This window comes from Lissotriton helveticus, chromosome 5_1 (assembly GCF_964261635.1).
Source record: "Lissotriton helveticus chromosome 5_1, aLisHel1.1, whole genome shotgun sequence".
Classification (NCBI taxonomy): Eukaryota; Metazoa; Chordata; class Amphibia; order Caudata; family Salamandridae; genus Lissotriton; species Lissotriton helveticus.
The window spans coordinates 1,114,582,319-1,114,607,787 of NC_136065.1; positions in this window are offsets into that span (position 1 = coordinate 1,114,582,319).

Below are 25,469 nucleotides of genomic sequence, written 5' to 3' on the forward strand. Positions count from 1 at the left end.
TCCTATTTCTGACCCTTGTCCGGTTATTAATTCACTAATGTCCATACAATGGCACAAAAACCCGTTTTCAGATTAGGTCATAGCGCATGCTGTCACATTAAGCAAGCACTATTCCTCCAGCCCCCTAGAAAGCACACCGAGTTCTCAAAACAAACCAAACCTCCAGCAGACCTGGGAAATCCCCCGCAGCTATTGTTTTGATTTCGCTCGAGAACTCCTGAAAAGAATGTAAGAACGACCAGTCCTTTTGACATTCTTACTGACGTCTTATGTCCATCCTTACGTCAAACTCGGCACCTTTCAGGTATAAATATACCGACGCTGCCCTAAGCAAAGACACGGTGGTGATGAGCTTGGAGCAGCGCTACTTGCCGGAGAGCCCAGCTGATGCAGGAAGCCCACGGACGCTGCCCCTCCCTTTTGAGGCGCTGAGAGAGACGCTGCCTTTTCTCCTGCTGAGAAATCCAGCCTCCGGCGTTTCCGGCTTACCTTCGCGGGTAACTGGGATATCGAGTCCTGAGAGAGAGATACCAGACCTCCTGCCTTCTAAATCCCAGGTACTGAACTGACTAACCCCTTACAGAGAATTCTTGAGTAAGATTCTTGGCAAAACAAACTTAACTTAAATTGCTACTTACTTACTCCATCCCACGTATTAGGCTTAGGTCAGGCACACCGGGGTAGGCGTAGTTAGAAGCACCAGTTGAGTACGATTAGTCAATGTATATATGTATGTATAACTTTTATCCATTTTAAGTATCATATGGCTAAGAAACCATATCAATGCTTTTACAGTATTATTTTATAATCCTGCTTTTACTGTATGCACTTTACTTAACTATGAGTATTGCAATAATAGCGATTCATTTCTCTTGTATGAGAAAAAGAGACTGATCAATAAATAACATCTTTTTATTGAAACACACCCATCTCTTATTTCTCTACAAACTGGTGGAACTAAGAATGCACGTACTGACTGAGTAAAATAATTGTCTTTTGTTTTCACACGACTCTAGAGATATACTCTTGATTAGGGAGAGCAAAGTTGTCATGTTCTATGGTTGTCAGAAACTAAATCCCTTCTTGTCTATCCAGGGAGGTTAAACTCCTCCTCGCCTATTCGAGAAAGTTTCTAGTGTACTCTGAGCTAGCTGGCACACACAAAACTTTAAGTCTAATATCGTCAGTAGAAGACCTAGTTAACCTCTGTCCTACGTCTATACTATTGAAGATATTATTCCAATGCGCAGAGCCTATTGGGAATATAGGAACTACACTACATGGCGCCCAACGTTTGGTAAGGCGATAAATCTAACGCAAGGCATTAGAGTAACTCAGTCGTGCTTTTCCACACAGACCCTTTCTCCCATAAAACTCCAAAGACGTCTGGAGTGGGTCAAAGGTTAAATCCGCCAAACTTAGTAGGAGGAGACTCCTATGTATAGTTTTTGGTTTATTCAACGTTGAAGGATACACTGTTCCAAAATATTGTGCATCTATTCCTTGTTTCCGTGAAAACCTGATCTGCAACAAAAAACCTTCCTGTCAGTAAAATGTCAGACGGTGAAGGAGACAGCTAGATTAGCAGCTCAACTCCTAGCGGATGACAGAAGTCTCCTACAGCAGGACTCGGATGCAATACTCATCCCGGTCAGCATAAGAAAAACTATAACTTTAAAACTTATAGAAAATGGACTAACACCAAGAGGTGGTACAGTCATATTCGTAATTGAGGCACACGAATATTGGCAGACAGAGGTATTCTATTCATGGATAAACTTTCCAGCAGCAAACGCTGTAACAAAGGAGTTCCACTATTACAAAATAGAGGAACCACCGGATGAGTACACTCCTTTCGAGGAGGTGGAAATACCACTCAAATACCAAGAGCACCTGCTCTGGTTTAAAGGCGCCCTAAAACATAATGATCACATCACCAGGCTCGGTTCACTAGGTAGACCAGGAGCAATGTGGCCGGTTCGAGCCGGCTACGCACCACATCCAGACATTGAAAAAATGTCGAAACCAGAACTTTTAGCACAGCTAGAACAACTGATTAAAATACACAGACAATTAGTCCAATATGTAATGCGGACTTCAACAGTCCAACCAGCTATTAAAATTCCACAGCTGACCCCTCATCAGGGGAACACAAATAAAATCACACCACAGAACATACAGTCCTGTCTAGGTAAAGTACCCATTAAACGGGAACAAATTCCATTCTGGTTAGCACAGAAAATAACTCAAATAGAGGCGGTATTTCCAGATACCACCCCTGTTGAGAAACACAGAATTCTGACTATCTGTCTTGCAATGGGGATCGCACCACATGTGGAGGACTGTGACACTTGGGGTACAGTCTTTGCTTCCATTTACACAAAAACACATGGTGTTCCATCCATGTCGGTAATACCAGAGGTGCTAAAACAGATTCAAAATGAATACGGTCCAGAACTTGCTTTAACTCTGGGTATGAAATTACTGAAAGACTTTAAGCAGGTCTCGGCAATATTACTAGCAAACATAAAGGGGGAAGCAGCAAATGTGGCAATCCGCCAAAGGTTGAAGGAAACAGATATAGCAGACCAACCATTTGAACTTGCCAGAATCATAGAAAAATCCTAGGAAGAACTAGGAAGAGATAGTTTGGGTGGGAAACCAGTGAAACCCCAACTAATTGAAAATCCTGAAAAGGTATTTATTAAAAATAATCTAAACACTTCAAAAAAGAGCTGGGATGGAAATAAACAATCCACTCCCAAAGAAAAAAGATTCCAGTCCAGAGGAAGGTCTCCTCGGCGGAGAGAAAGATCTCGGGACCCAGGACACAAGTCTCCCCAGAGGGAGCCCTCTGAGAAAAAATACAACCTTAGAAATAGGGATAATCTGAAGAAACCTGATAGATATCAAGATATTGATATACGTCCCTCTCGATCTTTTCAGACTTCCTCGCAGAAATCGGAAAGAAGAGGACGGTCAGAACACAGGGAAGAGCACGTCAAGTCCAAAGACAAAGAACCTGCTCATTAAAGTAAAAAGTTACAATTTCCAAAGAAGAAGGTAGCCAGCATTAAAATAATCAAACATGCCGAGGATCCTGAGGACTCAGCTGAAAACGGAGAGTGGGCTCAGACAATGCTAGACAGCGCAGCAGAAGTGAGCATAGCTCGCAAGATCCTGATGAATCATCTGGAGACAGTGGACACGAATGAATACATTCAGGTGGAAACTGCAGATACCAGAGTTAGCAAACCTCATAAAATATATGAAATAACTTTACGTATAGAGGGAGATAAGACTAGGAAAATAAGGGGTCTATTTTGGGATAATCTCTCCAAGGGTTATGACATCCTTCTAGCTGAAAAAGACTGGCCACCAGAGTTTGTCAGGGAGTGCCCTCATGGCGAAGAAATGATTATGCCTGCCTTCTCAAATCATATTTCAATTCATAAAAAATATACACTTGCAAGAAAATGGGCAGTAGCCCAAGCTCCTGCACTATATAAAAATCATGTGGGATGGGATGAGGACTCTCCTCCTCACAAAATCCAGTTAAAATCACAACCAACTGCACAGAGGCAGTACCCAATTAAGCAAGAAGCTAAAAAACAGGTCAGGGAGATCTTAGATCAACTTGAATACCAGGGGGTGATTGAAACATGCACCTCACAAATGAACAATCCTGTGTTTCCTGTCTCCAAGCCAGATGATTCATATCGTCTAGTTTTGGACTACAGACACCTTAACTCATGTTGCAAAACATTTGCGGTACAAAACTCACACAGTGCCGCACTACTGAATAGCATAGTGCGCAAAAAATACAAAACAACATTAGACATCTCTAATGGATTCTTTTGTCAAAATATAGCACCTAAAAGCAGATAATCAATCAATCAATCAGGTCATTTGTAGAGCGCACTACTCACCCGTAGGGTCTCAAGGCGCTGGGAGGGGGGGGGGTGCCGCTACTGCTCGAACAGCCAGGTCTTGAGCTTCTTCCTGAAGGAGAGGTGGTCTTGGGTCAGGCGCAGATTGGTCGGAAGTGAGTTCCAGGTCTTGGTGGCCAGGTAGGAGAAGGATCTTCCTCCTGTTGTCGCTCTTCGGATGCGGGGGACGGCGGCGAGGGCGTGGTTGGTTGATCTGAGGAGGCGCTTGGGAGTGTAGAAGTTGATCCGGTTGTTGAGGTAGCTCGGGCCTCGGTCGTGTAGGGCTTTGTGCGCGTGGGTGAGGAGCCGGAAGGTGATTCTCTTGTTGACCGGGAGCCCGTGCAGGTCTCTCAGGTGTCCGGAGATGTGGCTGCGTCGGGGGATGTCGAGGATGAGTCTCGCCGAGGCGTTCTGGATCCGCTGGAGTCTCTTCTGGAGTTTGGCAGTGGTTCCGGCGTAGAGGGCGTTGCCGTAGTCCAGTCGGCTGGTGACGAGGGCTTGGGTGACCGTCTTCCTCGTCTCGGTGGGGATCCACCGGAAGATCTTACGTAGCATGCGCAGGATGTTGAAGCATGACGAGGAGACGGCGTTGACTTGTCTGGTCATGGAGAGGGAGGAGTCCAGGATGAAGCCCAGGTTGCGTGCGTGGTCTGTTGGTTTGGGTGCGGTGCCCAGGGCGGGGGGCCACCAGGAGTCGTCCCAGGCGGAGGGCGTGGAGCCCAGGATGAGGACCTCCGTCTTGTCTGAGTTCAGTTTCAGGCGGCTGGTCGTCATCCATTCGGCTACGTCTCTCATCCCTTCGTGCAGGTTGGCTCTGGCGGTGGCGGGGTCGTTGGTCAGGGAGAGGATCAGCTGGGTGTCGTCGGCGTAGGAGATGATGTTCAGGTTGTGTTGGCGTGCGATGGCCGCGAGGGGGCTCATGTAGATGTTGAAGAGGGTTGGGCTCAGCGAGGATCCTTGGGGTACGCCGCAGATGACTTTGGTGGCCTCTGACTTGTACGGTGGTAGGCGGACTCTTTGTGTTCTTCCGTCGAGGAAGGAGGTGATCCAGTCCAGTGCCTTCTCCTGGATTCCGATGTTGCTGAGGCGCTGTACTAGGGTGCGGTGGCAGACAGTGTCGAAAGCCGCGGAGAGGTCCAGGAGGATGAGGGCCGCTGTTTCTCCGTTGTCCATCAGAGTTCGAAGGTCGTCGGTGGCGGCGATGAGGGCGGTCTCGGTGCTGTGGTTCGCTCGGAAGCCGGACTGTGATGGGTCGAGGGATCCATTCGTCTCGAGGAAGGCGGCCAGCTGTTTGTTGACGGTCTTCTCGATGACTTTGGCCGGGAACGGGAGGAGCGAGATGGGACGGTAGTTCTTGAGGTCGGTGGGGTCTGCTGTGGGTTTCTTGAGGAGAGCGCTGAGTTCGGCGTGCTTCCAGCTCTCAGGGAAGGTGGCGGAGTCGAAGGAGGTGTTGATGATGTCCCGCAGGTGGGGTGCGAGGACAGCGTCGGCTTTGTTGAAGACGTGGTGAGGGCAGGGGTCAGTCGGAGATCCGGAATGGATGGAGTTCATGGTGCGGATGGTGTCTTCGGTGCTGATCGGGGTCCAGGTGCGGAGGGTGGTGGTGGGTGGCGTCGTTGCGGTTGTGGCTTGCGTTGGTTGGTTGTTGAAGCTGTTGTGTATGTCCGTGATCTTGTTGTGGAAGTAGGACGCGAGGGAGTTGCAGAGGTCTTGCGACGGGGTGATGTCGTTGTTTCCGGCGCTGGGGTTGGAGAGCTCTTTCACGATGTTGAAGAGTTCCTTGCAGTTGTGTGCGTTGTTGTCCAGCCGGTCCTTGTATTCATTTTTCTTGGTGGCGCGGATCAGTTGGTGGTGTTTCCGGGTGGCGAGCTTGAGGGTGGTCATGTTGTCTGTCGTTGGTTCCCTTCTCCAGGCTTTCTCGAGGGCTCGACAGTTCTTCTTGGAGCACTTGAGTTCGTCGGTGAACCATGGTGTTTTTCTGCTGCAGGATCTGCTGGGCGGGGTCCTCAGAGGGGCGAGTTCGTCCGCGCAGTTGCTGATCCACTTCGTGAGGTTGTCGGCGGCCTGGCTGGGGTTCGCTGAGTTGGCGGGAGGGTGCTGGCTCAGGGAGGCGGTGAGCTGGTCGGCTGTGATCTTGTTCCAGCTTCTTCGAGCAACCTGTTGCTGGAGGTGGTGGATCGTCGTTCTTCTGAAGGTGAAGTGGACGCAGCTGTGGTCCGTCCAGTGGAGTCCTGTTGCGTGGCTGAAGGTGACGTCTTTGCTGGATGAGAAGACGGCGTCGAGTGTGTGTCCGGCGAGGTGGGTGGGGGTGGTCACCAGTTGCTTGAGTCCGAGGTTGTCGAGGTTGTCGAGCAGGGTGATGGTGTTGCGGTCGTTGTTGTTCTCCAGGTGGAAGTTGAGGTCCCCCAGGAGGATGTAGTCGGCGGAGGGGAGAGCGTGCGGGCTGACGAAGTCGGCGATGTCCTCGCTGAATCGTGTGCGTGGTCCCGGGGGTCGGTAGATCAGGGTGCCTCTGAGGGTGGTCTTCGGGTTGGTGTGGATCTGGAAGTGCAGGTGTTCAGCGGTGGTGAGGGTGTCATCGGTGTTGGTACTGATGCGGATGGTGTCTCTGTGGATGATGGCGATGCCTCCTCCGGTCTGGTTGTCGCGGTCCCTCCGGGTGATCTTGTAGCCCTCTGGGATGGCGATGGCGATGTCAGGGGCTGAGGAGGCGTTCATCCAGGTCTCGGTGATGAAGGCAACGTCGGGGGCGGTGGTGTCGAGCAGGTTCCAGAGTTCTACGGCGTGTCTGTGGACGGAGCGGGTGTTGAGCAGGATACACTTGAGGTGGGTGCTGCTGGAGTTCGGCTTGGCGGGTGCAGGGAAGGTCCGGCTGCAGGTGAACTTGCAGGCGAGGCAGCTGAAGGGTCCGTGGGTGTGCTTCGGGGCGGCTCGGTGACATCCTGGGATGTGGCCGGTGTTGAGTGCGATGAGGTCGGCGGCGCTGTAGTTTCGTCGGGTCGGCTTCCGTCGGTGGGGGCCAGGGGTCCTGGCGCTGGTCGCGATCCGGTCGCGGACGGGCGCAGACGGGCTTACCTTTGGCGCGCCTTCGGCGCACAATCGGCGCGCCCGCTGCGCGTCAACGCTGCGCGTTCGCACGGTCGCCATATAAGGCGAAGTGCGCGGGTGGGCGGAGCAGCTGGGAGGCGGGAGCGGGGAGGGAACAGAAGGGAAAAGGGGCGGGGTCGGTGGTAGTGGCGGGAAGCGGGGGCGGCGAGGGAGGACCGCTTTCTCAATAAATGGCTCGCAGTAAAATTTCTGTCGCTTGCCCCAAGGGTTCAAGAACAGCCCAGGATTATTCTCAGCGAGAGTAACAGAGTTACTACAAATGTATGATGATGAGGCATTATCTTATGTCGATGACATCTATCTAACAGATGATGACTTGGATACTCACTTGAAAAGAGTGAACACCATAATACTTGGTTTCGCAGCAGAGGGTTACAAATTCAACTTCAAAAAGTCAAGAATTGCCCATCTAACGGTCCTGTTCTTAGGATATGAATTATCAAGTGAAGGCAAAAGCCTGGCAGACAATTTCCTGGAGAAATGTGCTGTAATCCAAGCACCAAGAACGCTGAAAAACTTACAATCAATTCTAGGTTTCCTGAATTTCGGAAGAACTTACATTATAAATTACGCGGAGAGGGTTAAACCTCTCTATGACTTAATAAAACCAGATTTTAAAAGAATCAATTGGACTCAAAAACACACAGAAATTTTGAGATCTTTACAAACAGACATGTTAGTTAAAACAAAACTACAAACACGCGACAACACACGCAACCTTGTGATTCGAGTCATCCCAGGAAGATGCGGATTCACATACCTAACCTCTAATGAGGGAGAAACAGTACCAATAGCATACAAATCACATTTGTACACAGAAGCTGAAAAGACATTCAGCATTAAGGAATACAATGTTCATGCGGTTCAAACAGCTGTAGCAAGAGAAAGATACCAAGCTGACGGCAGACAGATTACAGTCAGAACAGCAGAATCGGCCTTTGAGGCATTAACAAGCCCATGTAATTTACCTACTATGGCACTAAATCCAAAATGGATACAATGGGAAGATTCCCTTGCTACAGACAGAGTGAAATACTATTTTGACCCGGAAATGAAAAAATTAAAAAATCTAGAATATAAAAAAGAATATCCTCTGCCTAGCGACATTCTGCCCATACAACTTTACGCCTGCGTAATATACACAAACAGTTATGCAGAACCCTCAGTTTGGGGAAAACAAGCCTACAACGCCACATGCGAGATTGTAAAAGACGTGTGGCGAGGAGGTAAATTGAAACCTCTGTTTACAAAAACACACTCAGTGGAAAATAATTCAGAACAACAAACTGAAATAATAGCGTTAAAAATGGCGCTAGATAATGCCAATCGCGAATTCCCGACACTAATAGTGTGCGATTCGTATTACTGCGTCAAATCATACAACGAAGACTTGCAGAAATGGGTTCAAAACGGTTACAAAGATGACACAGATGCCACAATAAAGCAAAAATCGCTTTGGGAACAAGTAGTTCTTTTACAGAAAGAACTACCAAAGACTCACATGATACATTCATTGAGTCATCAGCGTGATGGCGTTCACGCTGCAGGGAATTTATTGGCTAAGACAGCCACAGGGGAAGCAACTAAATCGGCTTCCATAGCTACAAAAAAGCGTTCAGGAAAATACATTGACGGGGAAACAATACTGGCGGTGAAAACGTCATCGAAAGGCGACTGCTCAGCGCTACCCATCAACTATCCACTCAATTATACATACATAATCTATGCGAACTCCGTTCCTTTTGCTCAAATCCCTGGAGTGGGGGATAGAGTAATTCCAAACACGAACAGGAGAGGCTTGTTAATAGCAGACGCACATATGGGTGAGGGTCTTAGACACCTCAAACTAAAAGATTCTCTGGAAGAATTGCAATCCACATACTGGTGGCCAGGAATGAGCTTGCAACATCACATATTTGCAAAAAACTGTCCAAACTGCAGCAGAGATCGCAGTGGCGACCGAGACGGTGTATTGCCATGGCGTTTTCGCTCAATAAAGGATTAGGCTATCGACATAAAATACCCAGTATGAATAATGCGTCATATTAACATGTAGAGACTATTTTCACTTATAATGTAGACCCCAGCTCTCGGCTGACGTCTGAACTGTTATAAAAATATTTGCGAGTCTATAATGGCATATACGCATGGGGCATGCTACATTCTGACCATTGCCCTGCTTTTAGCTCTCGAGCTTATGGGGGGTGTATGGCCAGCATGGGCATTGCATTGCGGGACTCTTATCACTTCCTTCCTGAGGGAAACGGGATGGTGTAAAGAAAAAACCAAGGCATAGAGCAATCTATAACGGCAAAGGTATTAGGTTCGGGAGCTGGGTGGGTCAAACATTTAATAAGTGTCCAACGTAGTCTTAATAATCTGCCAAGAAATTCTCTAAGAGGTCTCAGTCCATACGAACTATTGTTTGGGACTAGAATGTTAATCCAGGACCTCGACAGTCAAACTTCAGTGGTTAAAGAAAAATGCTTTGATATCAAGATCGTTTGGCTATTTTACAGGACTTAAATGAAAAAAGAAAAGACCTGAGCAACATAAAGTTGAAGCAACAGCCAACAGCCACTGAAGAGAAACCACCTGTCCCAGCAAGGCCTGTCTGGATTCCAAAAATCGGGGATCTGGTCAGAGAGAAGATCGCGGTAAAGAAGGAATTTGGGCCTTCTTACAGAAAAGCAGTGCCTGTCTTGTCTGCTAATGGGACAAGATCAGTGGTATTACCGCCCCTTGCTGGTAAAAAGGAGAACTGAGTTGTATCCATCGACCTGGTTAAACGACAATCATGTGGCCGATAACAAGTAGTAGGCCAAGTGGACTCCCAAGAAGTAGTAGAACACCAAAGTTTGCTACAAACACAGAGGTTCAAACTGAGAGACTAATCACATTTGATAAACCCACAGTGAAACAACAAGGACTATGCAACAAAGCCATGGAACTCAAACCTCTTGAAACCCAAATCCAAATTGTACATCAAGAAACACAAGTCTACAATGATGTAACCACAGACTATGCTAATGAAACAAAGAAAATTCCAATAACAAAAAGGAATCCGGAAGCAATTGAAACAATTGACAGAACAGCATCAGGCTACTTCATCAACTTCGATGATTTTTCTGAGGATCCAAGTGAACCTGAGGAACAGCCAACAACAAAAACTTTTAAAGACAAAGCAAAGGAACTCATTCATCAACTAAAAGAAACTTATCTGATTTCTCCATGGATTGAACTTTGGGTGGCACTAGGAGTATTCATCCTCATACTTTGACTCATCATGGTAATATGCTTGGGACATTTCATTGAGGGAAAATATGTTACAATGGACACAGCAAGTCAGAACATCAACTTGGTCCTGAAACCACACAAGTCTTCACACATCGAGAAAAGAGATCTTTCTTCAGTGAACTTCACAGCCAATCCTATACCCGGTGGGGTAGCCTGGGACAAAACTGATTACGAAATCTATGGTCCGGTTGAGCTCTTGAAGTATCCTCATCAATTCAAGATTTCATTGAGTGACTTTGTAAAACCAAGCACATTCGCTGTTGATTGGGACTTTGAAAGTATTAATGATATGATGTCAGATCTAGTGATGTCAGCTAAATTTACAGAACATGATTATTTACAGGGTTCATCTAATTATGACCAGATGTATTGTTATAACCACTATGGTAACCATTTTCTGCATAAATCTGCTCAACCTAGAAATGTTTTAAATTGCAACCAATGGGAACATTGTGCTACTCCACCAAAAGGCAGTTCAAAAACATTTTATGATAGATTTTCATACTGCTCAGGGTTTAACACAAGTGATGCAGAAACGTTTTATTTTAGACTGTTAAATAAGACAGGAATGAAAACCATGCTTACAAACACAAAATTGATCTATTCAGAGACATTTTTTGAAAAAATGAAAACATTCGGTTATGATTTTTGGAACAAAAATATTGAAACTAAGACAATCTGGGGTACAAGAGATTGGCAAGTGCAAGGTTTAGAATCATTATTTAGAGCCTGCATGATCCCAGAACAAATGATATTTTTGAATGACACAATTCAACAAACAACCTGTCTTGGCCTAGCCAAAATTAAAGACTTAAACAAACTGTCTATTCCAAAACCAACACCCGACAGTAATAGCACTACAGATGTTGAGATAGACGTATCCCATATTTTAAACCAAAACAGAACACATCCTGATTGGAAGAAATGGTTGATCTGGCCCACAGACACAAATAACTGTCAAGATAGATTCCTGAACAAAAAACAGGGGTTCACATTGACCAGGCCAGACCCTAGATACTCCCAGAGACAACATCCAGGGATTGTAACTACTTACAGTGTAGGGAAACTCTGCCTCGAATGGCTACAAACATCCACACTTGCAGAAATTAAGCAACACTTGACTTTACTTAAAGAAGGTGCTGACGTGATTTCATTATGGGACCATGCAAACAGCGTCATAAACGTTTCATAGCGGCCTCTATATATGCAGCTTACAATGAAGCTTGGAAAGTAACTCAAATTGAAACAGCAGAGAAAATACGGGAAATTGACCGTGCTAATTTGGAAAAATCACTTTCTGTTGTGGACAATGGGTTAATGACTCTGTCTTCCAGAATATATTCACTGGACAGTATTGTATCTTCTGCAATCGATATAATGGAACAAGACTTACTGATGTTACAACACGGTCAGTCCCAATTGCGTTCTATTGTACAGCTTGGCTGGACGTTACAAAATCTGCGTTCAGGCTACGTGCCTTGGCGTTTAATCAACACAACGTCACTATTCAGTATCTTTAACCTTACTGATACACAAATCAGTTTGGCACAGAAGGGTGCGGAATATACAATTCTGAGCATTGAAAAACTTGAGAGATTACCATTGACAATGTCAGAACGACCTGTCATTGAATGGATAGTACATGGGATAATAACTATTCCGATAACAACTTTCCAGTTTCGATACTGTCAAAAATATATACAGGCAGGCCAGTATGAAAGGTTGGGTAAAGGATACATTGAGTCAACATGGAACTTACCTTATACAAACACATGTTACAGTAATAAAGGACAGAGTGTATTTCTTAGTGGTAATAATTGTGAGACATCACTAAGTGGTATACTTCTGTGTCAAGGTATAAGTTTACATGGGGCCTGTGAAGGAACTTCAAATAACCTTTCATGTCACCAGCTCGGCACACCTGCAACACGAATAGAACCATTCTTTAAAAGACTTTCTAACGGGAGTTACATTCTAATTGTAGATCACAGATGTTGTGGCTTGCTGCCAGGAAAACCTTATCTGGTAAGCGTGATTACCAGGGTCATTTGCTGTGAGCGAGTATTGTTCCCGAATGACACCCCAGACAGGGAGGGAAGGTTATGGCCCAGTTTGAAAATCTCTTCTATTCGAATTGATACTTTAAGCAGAATGAAGACTGTGCTCCTACAGACGCCAACTCATTTGACGTCATCAAAAGAAACGTATGATCTCCAAGTTGCAAGGACAACGGATGAGATACATGCATTATTATCAACAAATTTCCCCCTACACTTCGCAGAAATGCTAAATGAAATCTTAAATATTTCTGATACAAGTGGTATCGCAAGTGTATTTAAGACAGTTTTTTCGGGACTGTTAACCCCATTCAAAGCAGTCCTGGGTATTTTTCCAAATTTCGTCCATTCCATCTTTGGCGGACTTCCACTCCTGTTGGGACTCGTAGCAGGCATTTTATTCTTGCTACTCTTGCTTCGTTATGGCAAGCCATGTCACAGACAAGACTCCAGTAACAATGGAAGAAACGATCCTAGCTATACGCTACCGGGACCGCATAACTAAAGTCCTTGGCTTAGCCCGGCTACGAGATCTGAATATGACCTGGTTTCTTTCATTCAGACACATCTGGCAGAATTGTGTTATGCCTGTATTAAGGTCCATGCTATGCGGCGAAGAATGCGTGTTGGACACCTGTCTTACACTACAATCGGAAGTACCATTGGATGCAGATACTTTGTTGGGTCCAGTAAAGGCTCATGCATTGTGCTGTCCCCAGCGGCTACCTATCCTGATGAAGGCATTCGTGGAGACTTCACCACTGTGATTGAAGGGTAGTGAAGTACAAGATGAAAGCAGCATCGACCAGGTACGACCTTCTGTAAGCAGTTCTGATCGAACCATCATTGAAAGTGAACATGCGCATGACTGCATGGTAGCAACATTTTCCAACCTAGTCGAACTTTCACCAGAAGCTGTAGACTGTTTTTTCGAGAGTCTGTCTGAAATGATGTTTTCACCAGAACAGAGAGAATGACTTTAAACAAAGTTGCACACAGCGTTCCCTGAACTCTGCATTTGGCCTTCAGTCTTTGAAAACAAAGTGACTGTGAACAATTTTTTCTCTTCTCCCCTAGAAAGCGAAAACTTTTTTTTTCCAAATTCCAAAATATTTACCTTTTTGGCACTTATCTTCTGCTTAAAGTAAAATTATTCTTAGAGAACAGAGCTTCTATTCTTAGGAATTCTATAAACATTACATTACCTCAACCTCTAGCTTATATGCAATTAATTGCGTTTATATGTGATGAGATGGTCTCGCAATTTTTTTTTCTGTATCAAGAGCCATTTCATGTGTAATTTCGCAAATCATTCATGCTGATATAAAATGTGCATCTCATTTTTGAATGATTATACTGCTTGAATGCATACAGTACCTATACTCATTTTGTGTATTTCGCATACGCCATTTTTCAAATGCAAAAAATGTATTTTGGGGTGGTTTGGTATACACATGCACTGTTAGTTATGTTTACTATTGCTTAGGTTAGTAAATATGTACATAAAATCGTGGAGTGGGTGTAGTGTGTTTATCTAGGTACCTATATTGATACTCCTATTTCTGACCCTTGTCCGGTTATTAATTCACTAATGTCCATACAACGGCACAAAAACCTGTTTTCAGATTAGGTCATAGCGCATGCTGTCACATTAAGCAAGCACTATTCCTCCAGCCCCCTAGAAAGCACACCGAGTTCTCAAAACAAACCAAACCTCCAGCAGACCTGGAAAATCCCCCGCAGCTATTGTTTTGATTTCGCTCGAGAACTCCTGAAAAGAATGTAAGAACGACCAGTCCTTATGACATTCTTACTGGAGTCTTATGTTCATCCTTACGTCAAACTCGGCACCTTTCAGGTATAAATATACCGACGCTGCCCTAAGCAAAGACACGGTGGTGATGAGCTTGGAGCAGCGCTACTTGCCGGAGAGCCCAGCTGATGCAGGAAGCCCACGGACGCTGCCCCTCCCTTTTGACGCGCTGAGAGACACGCTGCCTTTTCTCCTGCCGAGAAATCCAGCCTCCGGCGTTTCCAGCTTACCTTCGCGGGTAACTGGGATATCGAGTCCTGAGAGAGAGATACCAGACCTCCTGCCTTCTAAATCCAAGGTACTGAACTGACTAACCCCTTACAGAGAATTCTTGAGTCAGATTCTTGGCAAAACAAACTTAACTTAAACTGCTACTTACTTACTCCATCCCACGTATTAGGCTTAGGTCAGGCACACCGGGGTAGGCGTAGTTAGAAGCACCAGTTGAGTACGATTAGTCAATGTATATATGTATGTATAACTTTTATCCATTTTAAGTATCATATGGCTAAGAAACCATATCAATGCTTTTACAGTATTATTTTATAATCCTGCTTTTACTGTATGCACTTTACTTAACTATGAGTATTGCAATAATAGCGGTTCATTTCTCTTGTATGAGAAAAAGAGACTGATCAATAAATAACATCTTTTTATTGAAACATGCCCATCTCTTATTTCTCTACAAACTGGTGGAACTAAGAATGCACGTACTGACTGAGTAAAATAATTGTCTTTTGTTTTCACACGACTCTAGAGATATACTCTTGATTAGGGAGAGCAAAGTTGTCATGTTCTATGGTTGTCAGAAACTAAATCCCTTCTTGTCTATCCAGGGAGGTTAAACTCCTCCTCGCCTATTCGAGAAAGTTTCTAGTGAACTCTGAGCTAGCTGGCACACACAAAACTTTAAGTCTAATATCGTCAGTAGAAGACCTAGTTAACCTCTGTCCTACGTCTATACTATTGAAGATATTATTCCAATGCGCAGAGCCTATTGGGAATATAGGAACTGCACTACAGTACCAAAGATAATAAAGGAAGGAGTCGAACAAACCTAGCAAGGGATGATGATTCCCCTGACAGCACTACAAGCCCCGCAAAATTAGATGATAGTCATCCCCAAATTCATGAGCCTTTAGTAACTTGTACAAATAGGTATGCTATATTGTCAAATACCCAAGGGGAGGGAATCATGCAGTCCCTGTATCATCTTCCGATGACACCATAGAGCTGGTTGTAACTCAAACACCAGATCTGCAGGTTATACTCCATGAGGTATATTCACTCCGAGAAGAAATTGGGACTATGAGGGCACTGATAGAGAACCTGACTGTAGCCGTTGGGCTCCTGTCTGAAGGAGGGTCCCTAGGATCAAAGTGTGCAATCTGTGGAGTTACTAACCCCCTTCCACTAAGCCAACAAACTGTTCAGGCATCATCAACTGTCAAGCTAAACACTGGTGGTCCTAATAAAGTTACCCCATTGTTCAGCGAGGTGGCTAAGTGGAAAAAATCCCTATCATCCTTACCATTGCACCCTACTACTATCAATGCACTCTAAACTACTTGCAACATTCTAAGGTTAAGTAATACAGAAACACAAATAGGGCACTTATCGCGCAATAGGATTATTAACATTAACACCCCCACATTTACAAACAATCGTCTTAGCACCCGAGAAGGGAGATGGGACCAGGATATTGATAAAGCATACAATAGTCATAGAATATACATGGTGAAAGTGCCAAAGCTGGATCCCAGTAAAAGTAGAGAAAGTGCTGCTTCTCTGACCAATAAGGCAATCCATTGGATAGGCCATGTAAGGGGATGTCGCTCAGTGATAAGAGAAGATATCACTAAGGTGCGTAGACTCACTTCCCCTACCAGTCGACTGGATTGTATAGAATTAATCCTCCAGAGGGAAGGGATGGCCGAAAACCTATTTGCCCTTGAATTAAGAACTTGTACCCCTGACTTTTCATCCATCCAGCTAAGGAGGCTCCCACCTGTAGTGTAGACTAGGTATCACCGTGGGCAGCCACAATTAAGCAGGATGGGTAGCTCCACACTGGAAAGTAATGACTGACTGGCAGGTGAGCCCGGATTTCACCATGGCTGTGCTGGCAATTCAACAGTCCCCAAGGGTAGCTATAGAGACACAAATTTGAATTGCAGAAATACTACTGTCAAGCCCACCAGAATGGTACCACCACTCACGACCCAGTTAGGGCTCTAGCATGAGATTAGCCCAATTGCCTCAGGGGAGCCAAATGGTTTAGTGAGCATATGTCATGCTGCTGAAAGAACTGGCAATTTGGTAGTACCCAAAGGCAGCCACACAGATACGAATCCCAATTGCACTCATAGATATGCTGTAACCATCCAAATGGTAATCCCACATCAATCTCGGGTAGCGTGTCAGAGCGAGTCGAGTCAAATCCCATAGTGGAGCCACACGCTCGACCGAGCACTGGTCCCACAACTAGCAAAGGCACAATGGTATCATGGAACATTGCGGGGCTGAGTTCTAAATTTTCATCCCTGGAATAACATGCTTTTATCAATTGTTGACATCTGTCTCTTCCAGGCTCCTGGCACCACAACACTGTAAGTTTTTTAAATTATCATATCCCAGCATTAAAAGAAGCAAAAGGCCGGCCCTCAGGAGGCCTGACCATTTGGATCTGCCAAGAAGTAGACATTAGCATAAAAGAGCTCCCCTCTAAGAGCAATAACATACAGATATTAGGATAAAATTGGACCTTCCCAAGAGCATTGACATCTATAACATTTACGTGAGGGGAACTAGAGGAGGAAAATCCCAAGTGTTAGCGGCTTTGGACAAACTCCTTGAGTACGAATTGTTGAAATTACTGAGATGGTGGATAGTATTTCCAAGGATGTTGATAATATCCTATTAGAACTAGAAAATATTTTGTTCACCAGCCGCTCACTGGACCTTGTCACCCAGTCTCATGAAAACTTTTTTAAGCATATACGAACCTACTTTGTTAAGCACTGCAAGCCAAAGAAAACATCAAGCCAGAAGTCCTGCTGCTGGTATAATAGGGAATGTAGGCAGGCAAGAGCACTCCTTGGAAACACGATTAAAGATGGAAACCCTGCTCTGGTACGTGCAGCTAGGCAGGCATACAAGAGTTCCATGTTCAAAGCTAAACGTTCCTGGGATGAGCAACGATGGCAGGATCTTTAAGAGGCTGGCATCAAGAATAATAGCAAACTGTTCTGGAATATTATAAAATGGGGTCATGAGCGACAACCTGAACAACCGCAAAATCATGTCATGAAGGAAGATTGGGTCAAAGATTTTAAACCACAATATGCAAGAATTCTAATTGCGAATAATATGGGTGACCCAAGCTATGTATTTTATGCAGAAGAGGTTTTTAACACCAATGATGTTGTGTTAGCCCTTGAACAGTAGCACTAGGCAGAGCGCCTGGGCCTTATTACATTCCAGCCGATGTGTTCTTACATGATAAAACATGATGGGGAAGATGCATTTCTTTAGTGGCAAATGCAGTTGCTCAAGGTGCCCATGTACCGGACTCGAAATAATCCCTGTGTATAAAAAAGGTGACTAATATTTACTGGGGAATTACCGCCCTATTAGTTTGATAGACTCACTACAAAAGATAGTGGGCAGGATGATCCTCAACAAGATCAACGAATGGATAGATGAATATAGTACACTTACCCCATTGCAAGCTGGGTTTCGGGTATACACCAGCACCATTGATCAGATGTTCCGGTTTACTCTTTTACTATATGGCTAAGGCCCTTATGCAAGTTGCTAGGCATGAGTAGGAGTGCGGAAGCTGAAAGAATCTTGCGTACTAGCACTTCACCTACTAGTCTAACTGCAGTTGCAATATATCTTGCGTGGGCATGGGCAATACGGTCAAAATCAATGTCATAACAACATTTCTATGCCTAACTGTAAATATTGATCAAGTCCTGCAAATATTTGTATCTAACTATTGTATCTGGTCTCTCCCATGTCCAATGTTTACATGAAGAAGCTACTCTTGTTGGTACCCCCCAACAGGGAAATCTGTATGCTTTTTATAATAATGAGTGTTTTTTTAAATTTATGCTCATTTTTATCGAAAGTCGACATATGTATTTATCGCACCTTCCAATATAGATTTCTATTTTAAATGATGGTATATTTATGTAAAATGCTTTTATGATTATATGTTGAATAAAGCTGAATAAACTGGAATTAGTAGGTTAATTTGTATTTTAGAGAATAGATTTAACTATTACTTTTAAGTAGTCTAGTCCTTTGGTATTTATGAAGATTGTGACTTTGCTTTGTAGCATCTCATACATTTTTATAGTTTGTTAGTTACGTTTAGGGCCAATTTTGGTAGCAGACTATTCTATTCTCAGTTAGTAACTTTATTCTTTTTGTAAAGCTTCGATAAGTTTGTATAATATAGGTTGAGTTCTGCCTAGTTTGAATTTGAAGGCATTACGTCATCATTCAACAGTGTTTTGGTTTCTTCTGCTAGGGTGCTGTCATAGACATTCCTCCATGGTATCCAGAAGTTGGCTTGACGTCTGTGTCCTCACTGATGCAATCTACCAACCCATCTATCTTCAAAATAGTCCATTAGGAGACTAAGTTTGTCTTCATTTTATTTTTAAGTGCCTTCTATTAGTATGTTAGAGCTGACTACCTCTGTGATGGCAAATTGACTATTAGTAAAGCATTCTACACTAGGGGCCTAATTTATATCTTGGTAGATAAGGTCCCGCCGTCACTTGTTCGATGGTCTTTCCACCCTCTGTATTTAGATGTTGCCTGGTCTGCAAATGAAAGACTGCCGCAGTCCTGCCAACTTCGTTAGAAATTCTCAACTGCGTTAACAATGGTATAGAGCAGCGTCTGTTGACGGGACTCCAGCCCCGATTCCCACCATCCCGATTATGATGTGCCTTTCCGTGTGGTGACTGTGGAGGAGTCACTCCTACTTTGAATAGCTGGAATCGAAAGAAATGTGGTAAAAACATACCCTTTTCCTGCTTCCCACTTCTGTTTCCATCTTGTACCCCATCGTCCAGGTCCCTCCTTTGATGCACTGATTCCACCCTGACGTTAAACAACTCTGCTGTCGCTGAGATCTGAGGTAAGATACTGGTACTATTGTTCTATATATCGTATATTAACAGTTGCTGAATCCTTGTGTATGTCTGCATTGCTCTTATGCAACATTTATCAGAGGAATGATGCCGTTGAGTTCATTTTGCTACTGATCATGGTAAAATGATCACACTTGTATTGACACTTAGATAAAATATTGTTGTGGTGTTTGTAGGTGTCATTCTTATGGTGCCTGTGGATGTGCATTTAATAGTGTATGCATGTTATTTATGTTGCGTGCAATATGTACCAAAAAGGGGCATGACACATTACCTATTGTTAGACCTGGCACCTTGGCGTGAGTTTCCCTTCCACTTTTTGCTGATGTGTCTCAGATGTTTTTGCTGGTGTCCGCTGCTCAGGGCACTGCACCACGGCCAACCCGTGCCGCAGTGCAAGTGCTCCCTATGTAAAGTGTAACTGTGATTGATATTCCTGATTGGTTCATTGGATTTACTGTCAGTCCCCAGTAAAGTGCACCAGGAGTGCCAGGGCTTGTAAATGCCAATGCTGCTAGTGGGCCTGCAGCGCTGGTTGCGCCACCCACAGAAGCAGCATGTTAAAATGTGTCTAGGGTCTGCCATTGCAGAACCTGTGTGCAGTCTGGTACTGTCATGCTGGTTGGGCAAGTGCACACACTTGCCAACCCCTAAACCTTACCTTTACTTCATATTAGTCACCCCTATGGAAGGCCCAAGAGCAGGGTGCATTGTAAGTGTAAGGTAGGACATGCCCTGATGTGTGTGGCATGTCCTAATATTGAATTACAGCCAAATTCGTTTTTCACTATTGTAAGGCTACCTGTTCTCTTAGGCCAGATGGGCTGCTGGAATTATTACACTCTATAATCCCAGCAGGCTCAGGGAACAAGGTAGAAAGTCAAGTGTAGTATGCCTGAACTCAGAATAATAAAATACTTCTTTTAGTAAAGTTTATTTTAATATCCTGTGTTTGCAAATGCTACTTTTAGAAAGTTAGCATTTGCTTGCCTAACCATTTCAGCCCGCCTCTGCTTGGATGTGTATCTGACTGTCTGGGATATGTGAGTGACAGGGCTGGGGGATGACAGGTGGTGAATGCAAGGATTACACCTTGGTGGGAGGTGGGAGTGCCCCTGGACTCTGAATAGGGCTGTGCTCTGCCACCACAATGCTGGCTCCGCCCCCTGGGGAGCGACTGATGACTCAGCCGACACCTGGCCCAGGAAAGGCGAAGCACTGTCAACAAGGTACTCCTGGCTGCCCCTGTCCACACAATGCTGGCTCCACCTCCTGGGGAGCGTCTGATGTGCCAGCCCCTCACACTGAAAGCAGAAGCCAGAGTACACCCAACAAAGTACTCAGAGACTGAAAAGAGTTATGCAAAAAGGCCCCCCTGGCCTGTGAGAACAAAGAAAATGCTGTATAAAAGTAGGAGCCCTGCTCCTTGTAAATCAGAATCCTGTTTCCCACAAAGAACCTCTGCCTAACTAGAAGGAGAAGAAGACGCTGGAAGGACTGGCCTGCTGCTTGCCTTGCTGAGGCAGGAGAGGAAAAGACTTGCTGAAAAGACTTTGTAGACTTGTGCTAGAAACTTTCTCCAAGGGCTTGACTGAGCTTGCCCCCTGACCTGAGCCACAGGATCATCTGGCTCAACCTGCTCTCTGCCCGTCTGCCGGTATCTGTGAGGATTTCTGCCCCCGCCGGAGCCGTGACCCTGGTGCCCCCAGCCCCTCCTCGAAGCCGTGACCAACTGTGTTTCCCCGTCCCCGCCGAGGAAGAGCCCCGCTCCGCCGAGCCGCCCTTCCCCCGCTGTGGGAAATCGCCGTGTCACCTCGCCTTAGAGGCTCGCTGGTGTGCCCCCCAGGCTCCCGCCTGTGCCCCCACCAGACCCCAAATACCCAGAGAACAGATCCCCCGAAGTCCGGACGCCTCCTCTCAAGGATCGGGGCCCGCAACGTTTTATTTCCCCATATGCTGATCACAAAGGTACGTGCCTACCTCTGAGAAGGCCCTGGGTTAGGCCTTGGGTTCCTCGAGGCTGAGAGCCCCCACCTCTGGAAAAGGCCCTGTGTTAGGCCCTGGGTTTCTCCTCGAGGCTCCTCTCATCGCCTCCCTGCTCTTCACTGCAGCTGAGAGCCCCCACCTCTGGAAAAGGCCCAGGGTTTCTCAAGGCCCCTCTCTGGTCTCCATACAACCCACATCGCGAGATGCGTGAGTCGCGGTAGGGTCTCGCTCATTTTCACCGGGGAAAGCGCACTGAAGCGCTAAGAAGCGGCCAGGGAGTCCTAAAGAGGCCTCAGGGACTAAGAACAGTTTGAAAGAACTAAGAGAACCGTTTTTGCAGTAAAAGAGACTAAGAAGCAATATTTCAACTGTAAACAAAGAGAACACTTGCCTATTTACAACCTTGTGGCTTAGCAAAACGTTATCAATGGTCTTGTGATAAATACTTGCCTGCATAGATATATATTTTTATATAATGGAGACGTATTTTCATATAACCACGGCCTGGTGTCCATTTGTGGGGGGATTGGTATATTTACTGTGTGTGTTATTACAAATGCTTAACTCAGAAACGCCTGGAGAATAGCCTTGGCTGCTCACGCCACGCACCCAGAGGGTGAGCAAGGGTAATTCTAAGGGGTCATCCTTCGCCCTGACTTAGAGGAGAGTGTTCCTGCTTGTCACAAGTGAAAACCAGAGACCCCCAATACTAACATTGGACGCAGCGGTGAGGATTTGCGAATTTGCATTTGTAGTTGACATACAGTGAATTGCTGATCACCACATAGTGAGAGCAGACCTATAACGCAGCCACAGATTTCCATTTTTTAATTTTGTGAGACATCTGCCATTACTGAAGCCATGCCTGGCTCACTCCCTGCTGGAAGAACACCCTCTGTCTTCTCTGGAGAAGATGAAGTAGATTGGAGAGAAGAAGCACTGAGGGACTTGACAAATGATCAACTGAAAGGACTCTGCGGAAAGTTCAGAATTCCCCAAACATGATGCAAAAACAAAACCCTGCTTGTTAAGGCGCTGAGAGCCTGGAAGGAGTCAAGGGAACCACAGAATGCGGTGGATGTGATACTACCAGATGGCATTGTGGAGCCCAGCAGAGGCCTGTCACCAGAGGAGCTGGCAGACAGGGCAGCAGACAGGGCACATGCAATTGAGATGGCAAAATTAGCTGGGCAACTAGAAATGGAGAAGCAAAAATTGGAAATGGACAAGCAAAGATTGGCCATGGAGGCGCAGCAACGCCAGCTGGACCATGACCTAAGATTGAAGGAGTTGGAACTGAGAGGTTTGGGAACAACTCCTTCTGGTGGCAGCACAACGCCGGTGCAGGTAGAGTCCAGGGTGTACATACCCAAAGATTTAGTTAAGGAGTTCTTTAAGGGGGATGACATAGGACAGTGGTTTAGGGCATATGAGGTAGCCATGTCCTCCCACCGGGTCCCTGACAAGGATTGGGGAGCGGGGTTGTGGGGGAGGTTCCTTAGCGAAGGGCGGGACACCCTACTAGATTTGCCCACTGAAGAACGAAGTTCCTATCCCCGCATGAAAGAGACCTTAATGACCAGGTATGGGCTTACCCCTGAGATGTACAGACAGAAGTTCAGGGAGAGTGTAAAGGAACCTGGGGGTACGTATGTGGAGTATGTGACTGGTTTTTGCAGAGCACTGGATGGTTGGGTGACGGGTAGCAAAGTAAGTGATTTTCAGGGGCTTCTTGATTTAATTGCATGGGAGCACTTGTCGCAACATTGTTTTTCTGAGCTACGCCAGCACCTGATTGATAGCAAGCTGTCCAACCTGAGGAAGCTTGCTGAGGAGGCGGACCGCTGGCTCAGCACCAGGGTCCACAACGGTCCCCCCGGAGACTCCGCCAAGGGTAGGCGGGTCCCCAGCAGAAGAGTGGGGGGGACAGGGGTAAACAAAGAGGGTTACAACGAGGCCCCCAAAGTAATCCCGAAGGGAACCAGCAGAGAGCTTCTCGGCCTCCCCCACCCCCAAAGCAGACCGGGGCCCCGACAGGTAGGCCTGTTCCAAAGGGGCCCTTCAATTGTTTCAGGTGTGGTGACCCGGGTCACATTGCCAGTGACCCCAAGTGTCGCCTGTTTGGTAAACAAGCACCCACTGGTGCTCCACCCAGGCAAGTAGCTAGTGTTAATTTGGGGGAAGAAGTAGTAGTCCCCGGGGGTGGAGATCCTGTCCAGATTACCCTAGTCTCTCTAGGAGACAGTGAGATGTCCCTGGGAACTACCTGCCCTCTAACACTAAAAAATATGGGCAGGTGGTGACCATCAATGGTAAGAAAGCTGAGGCTCTTAGAGATACAGGAGTCAGTGTGACTGCAGTGAGGCAGCACCTGGTGTCTCAAGAGCAGGTTGTACCCCATGCCTACTGTAGGGTTATCAATGCTGATAATTCAAGTTCAAGTTCAAGTTCCGAAATTTGTATAGCGCACTACTCACCCAGAGGGTCTCAAGGCGCTTGTGGAGTGGTGTGGCTCACTGGTTAGAGGCGGCAGACCCGTAAGCAGAGAACAGCCCGGGACCAGGGTTCAATTCCCGACGCGGCAGGGTCGTGGACCAGGGTCAAAAACGGACTCGATAATTTCTCGCCTCGGTGCCTACTCTAACCAGGGAACACACTCGGCAACTCTGGGCATTAAGCTTGCCTCATCTCTACAACGGCCCCCCACAGACGCTGGGGATGCCTGGTTTCACCTTGGAGATACCCAGAAAGGGACCATCTCACAGGGAAAACCAGGACGGGTTCCCCAGCGGTCTTCAGCGCCAGGATACTCCATGGAGTCGCAGTGCGCTTTACAAGTACACCCACATTTACATTTACATTTGAGGGAGGGAGATGCTTTACTTATCGAATATCCAGGTTTTTAGTTGTTTTCTGAAGGAGAGGTGGTTCTGTGTAAGGCGGAGGTGGGTGGGGAGGGAATTCCAGGCCTTGGCCGCTTGGCCGCTAAGTAGGAGAAGGATCTTCCTCCCATGGTTGATCTGTGGATGCGCGGAATTGCGGCGAGGGCTTGGTTGGACGATCGTAGTTGGCGGGAGGGGGTGTAGAAGGAAAGTCGCGTGTTGAGGCATTCGGGTCCTAGGTCGTAGAGGGCTTTGTGTGCGTGTGTGAGGAGACGGAACGTTATTCTCTTGTTGACAGGGAGCCAGTGGAGGTCTCTCAGGTGGCCGAAAAATGTGAGCTTGCCGAGGGATGTCCAAAATGAGTCTGGCTGAGGCGTTTTGGATGCGTTGGAGTTTTTTCTGTAGTTTGGTTGTGGTTCCGGCGTAAAGGGTGTTTCCGTAATCCAGTCGGCTTGTGACCAGTGCGTGGGTGACCGTCTTTCTTGTTTCGGTGGGGATCCAACGGAAGATTTTTTTGAGCATGCGTAGGATGTTGAAGCATGATGAAGAGACGGCGTTGACTTGTCTGGTCATCGAGAGGGAGGAGTCCAGGATGAAGCCCAGGTTACGTGCGTGGTCCATAGGTATGGGTGCGGTTCCCAGGGCCGGTGGCCACCATGAGTCGTCCCAGGCAGAGGGGATGACCCTAAGATGAGGACTTCCGTTTTGTCCGAGTTAAGTTTAAGACGGCTGTTCTTCATCCACTCGGCTACTTCTTTCATTCCTTCGTGTAAATTGGTTTTGGCGGTGTTTGGGTCTTTTGTGAGGGAGAGGATCAGCTGGGTGTTGTCTGCGTAAGAGATGATGTTGAGGTTGTGTTGGCGTGCGATGGATGCGAGGGGACTCAGGTATACGTTGAAGAGGGTGGGACTGAGTGATGATCCTTGTGGTACGCCGCAGATGACTTCGGTGGCCTCTGATTTAAAAGGGGGAGGCGGACTCTCTGGGTCCTTCCGGCGAGGAATGAGATGATCCAGTCCAATGCTTTTCCTTGTATTCCGAGGTTGCTGAGGCGTTGTATGAGGGTGCTATGACAGACTGTGTCGAAGGCTGCCGATTGGTCAAGTAGGATGAGAGCGACTGTTTCTCCGTTGTCCAGTAGTGTTCGGATGTCGTCTGTTGCTGCGATGAGGGCGGTTTCGGTGCTGTGTTTGGCTCGGAAGTCGGACTGTGAAGGGTCGAGGGAT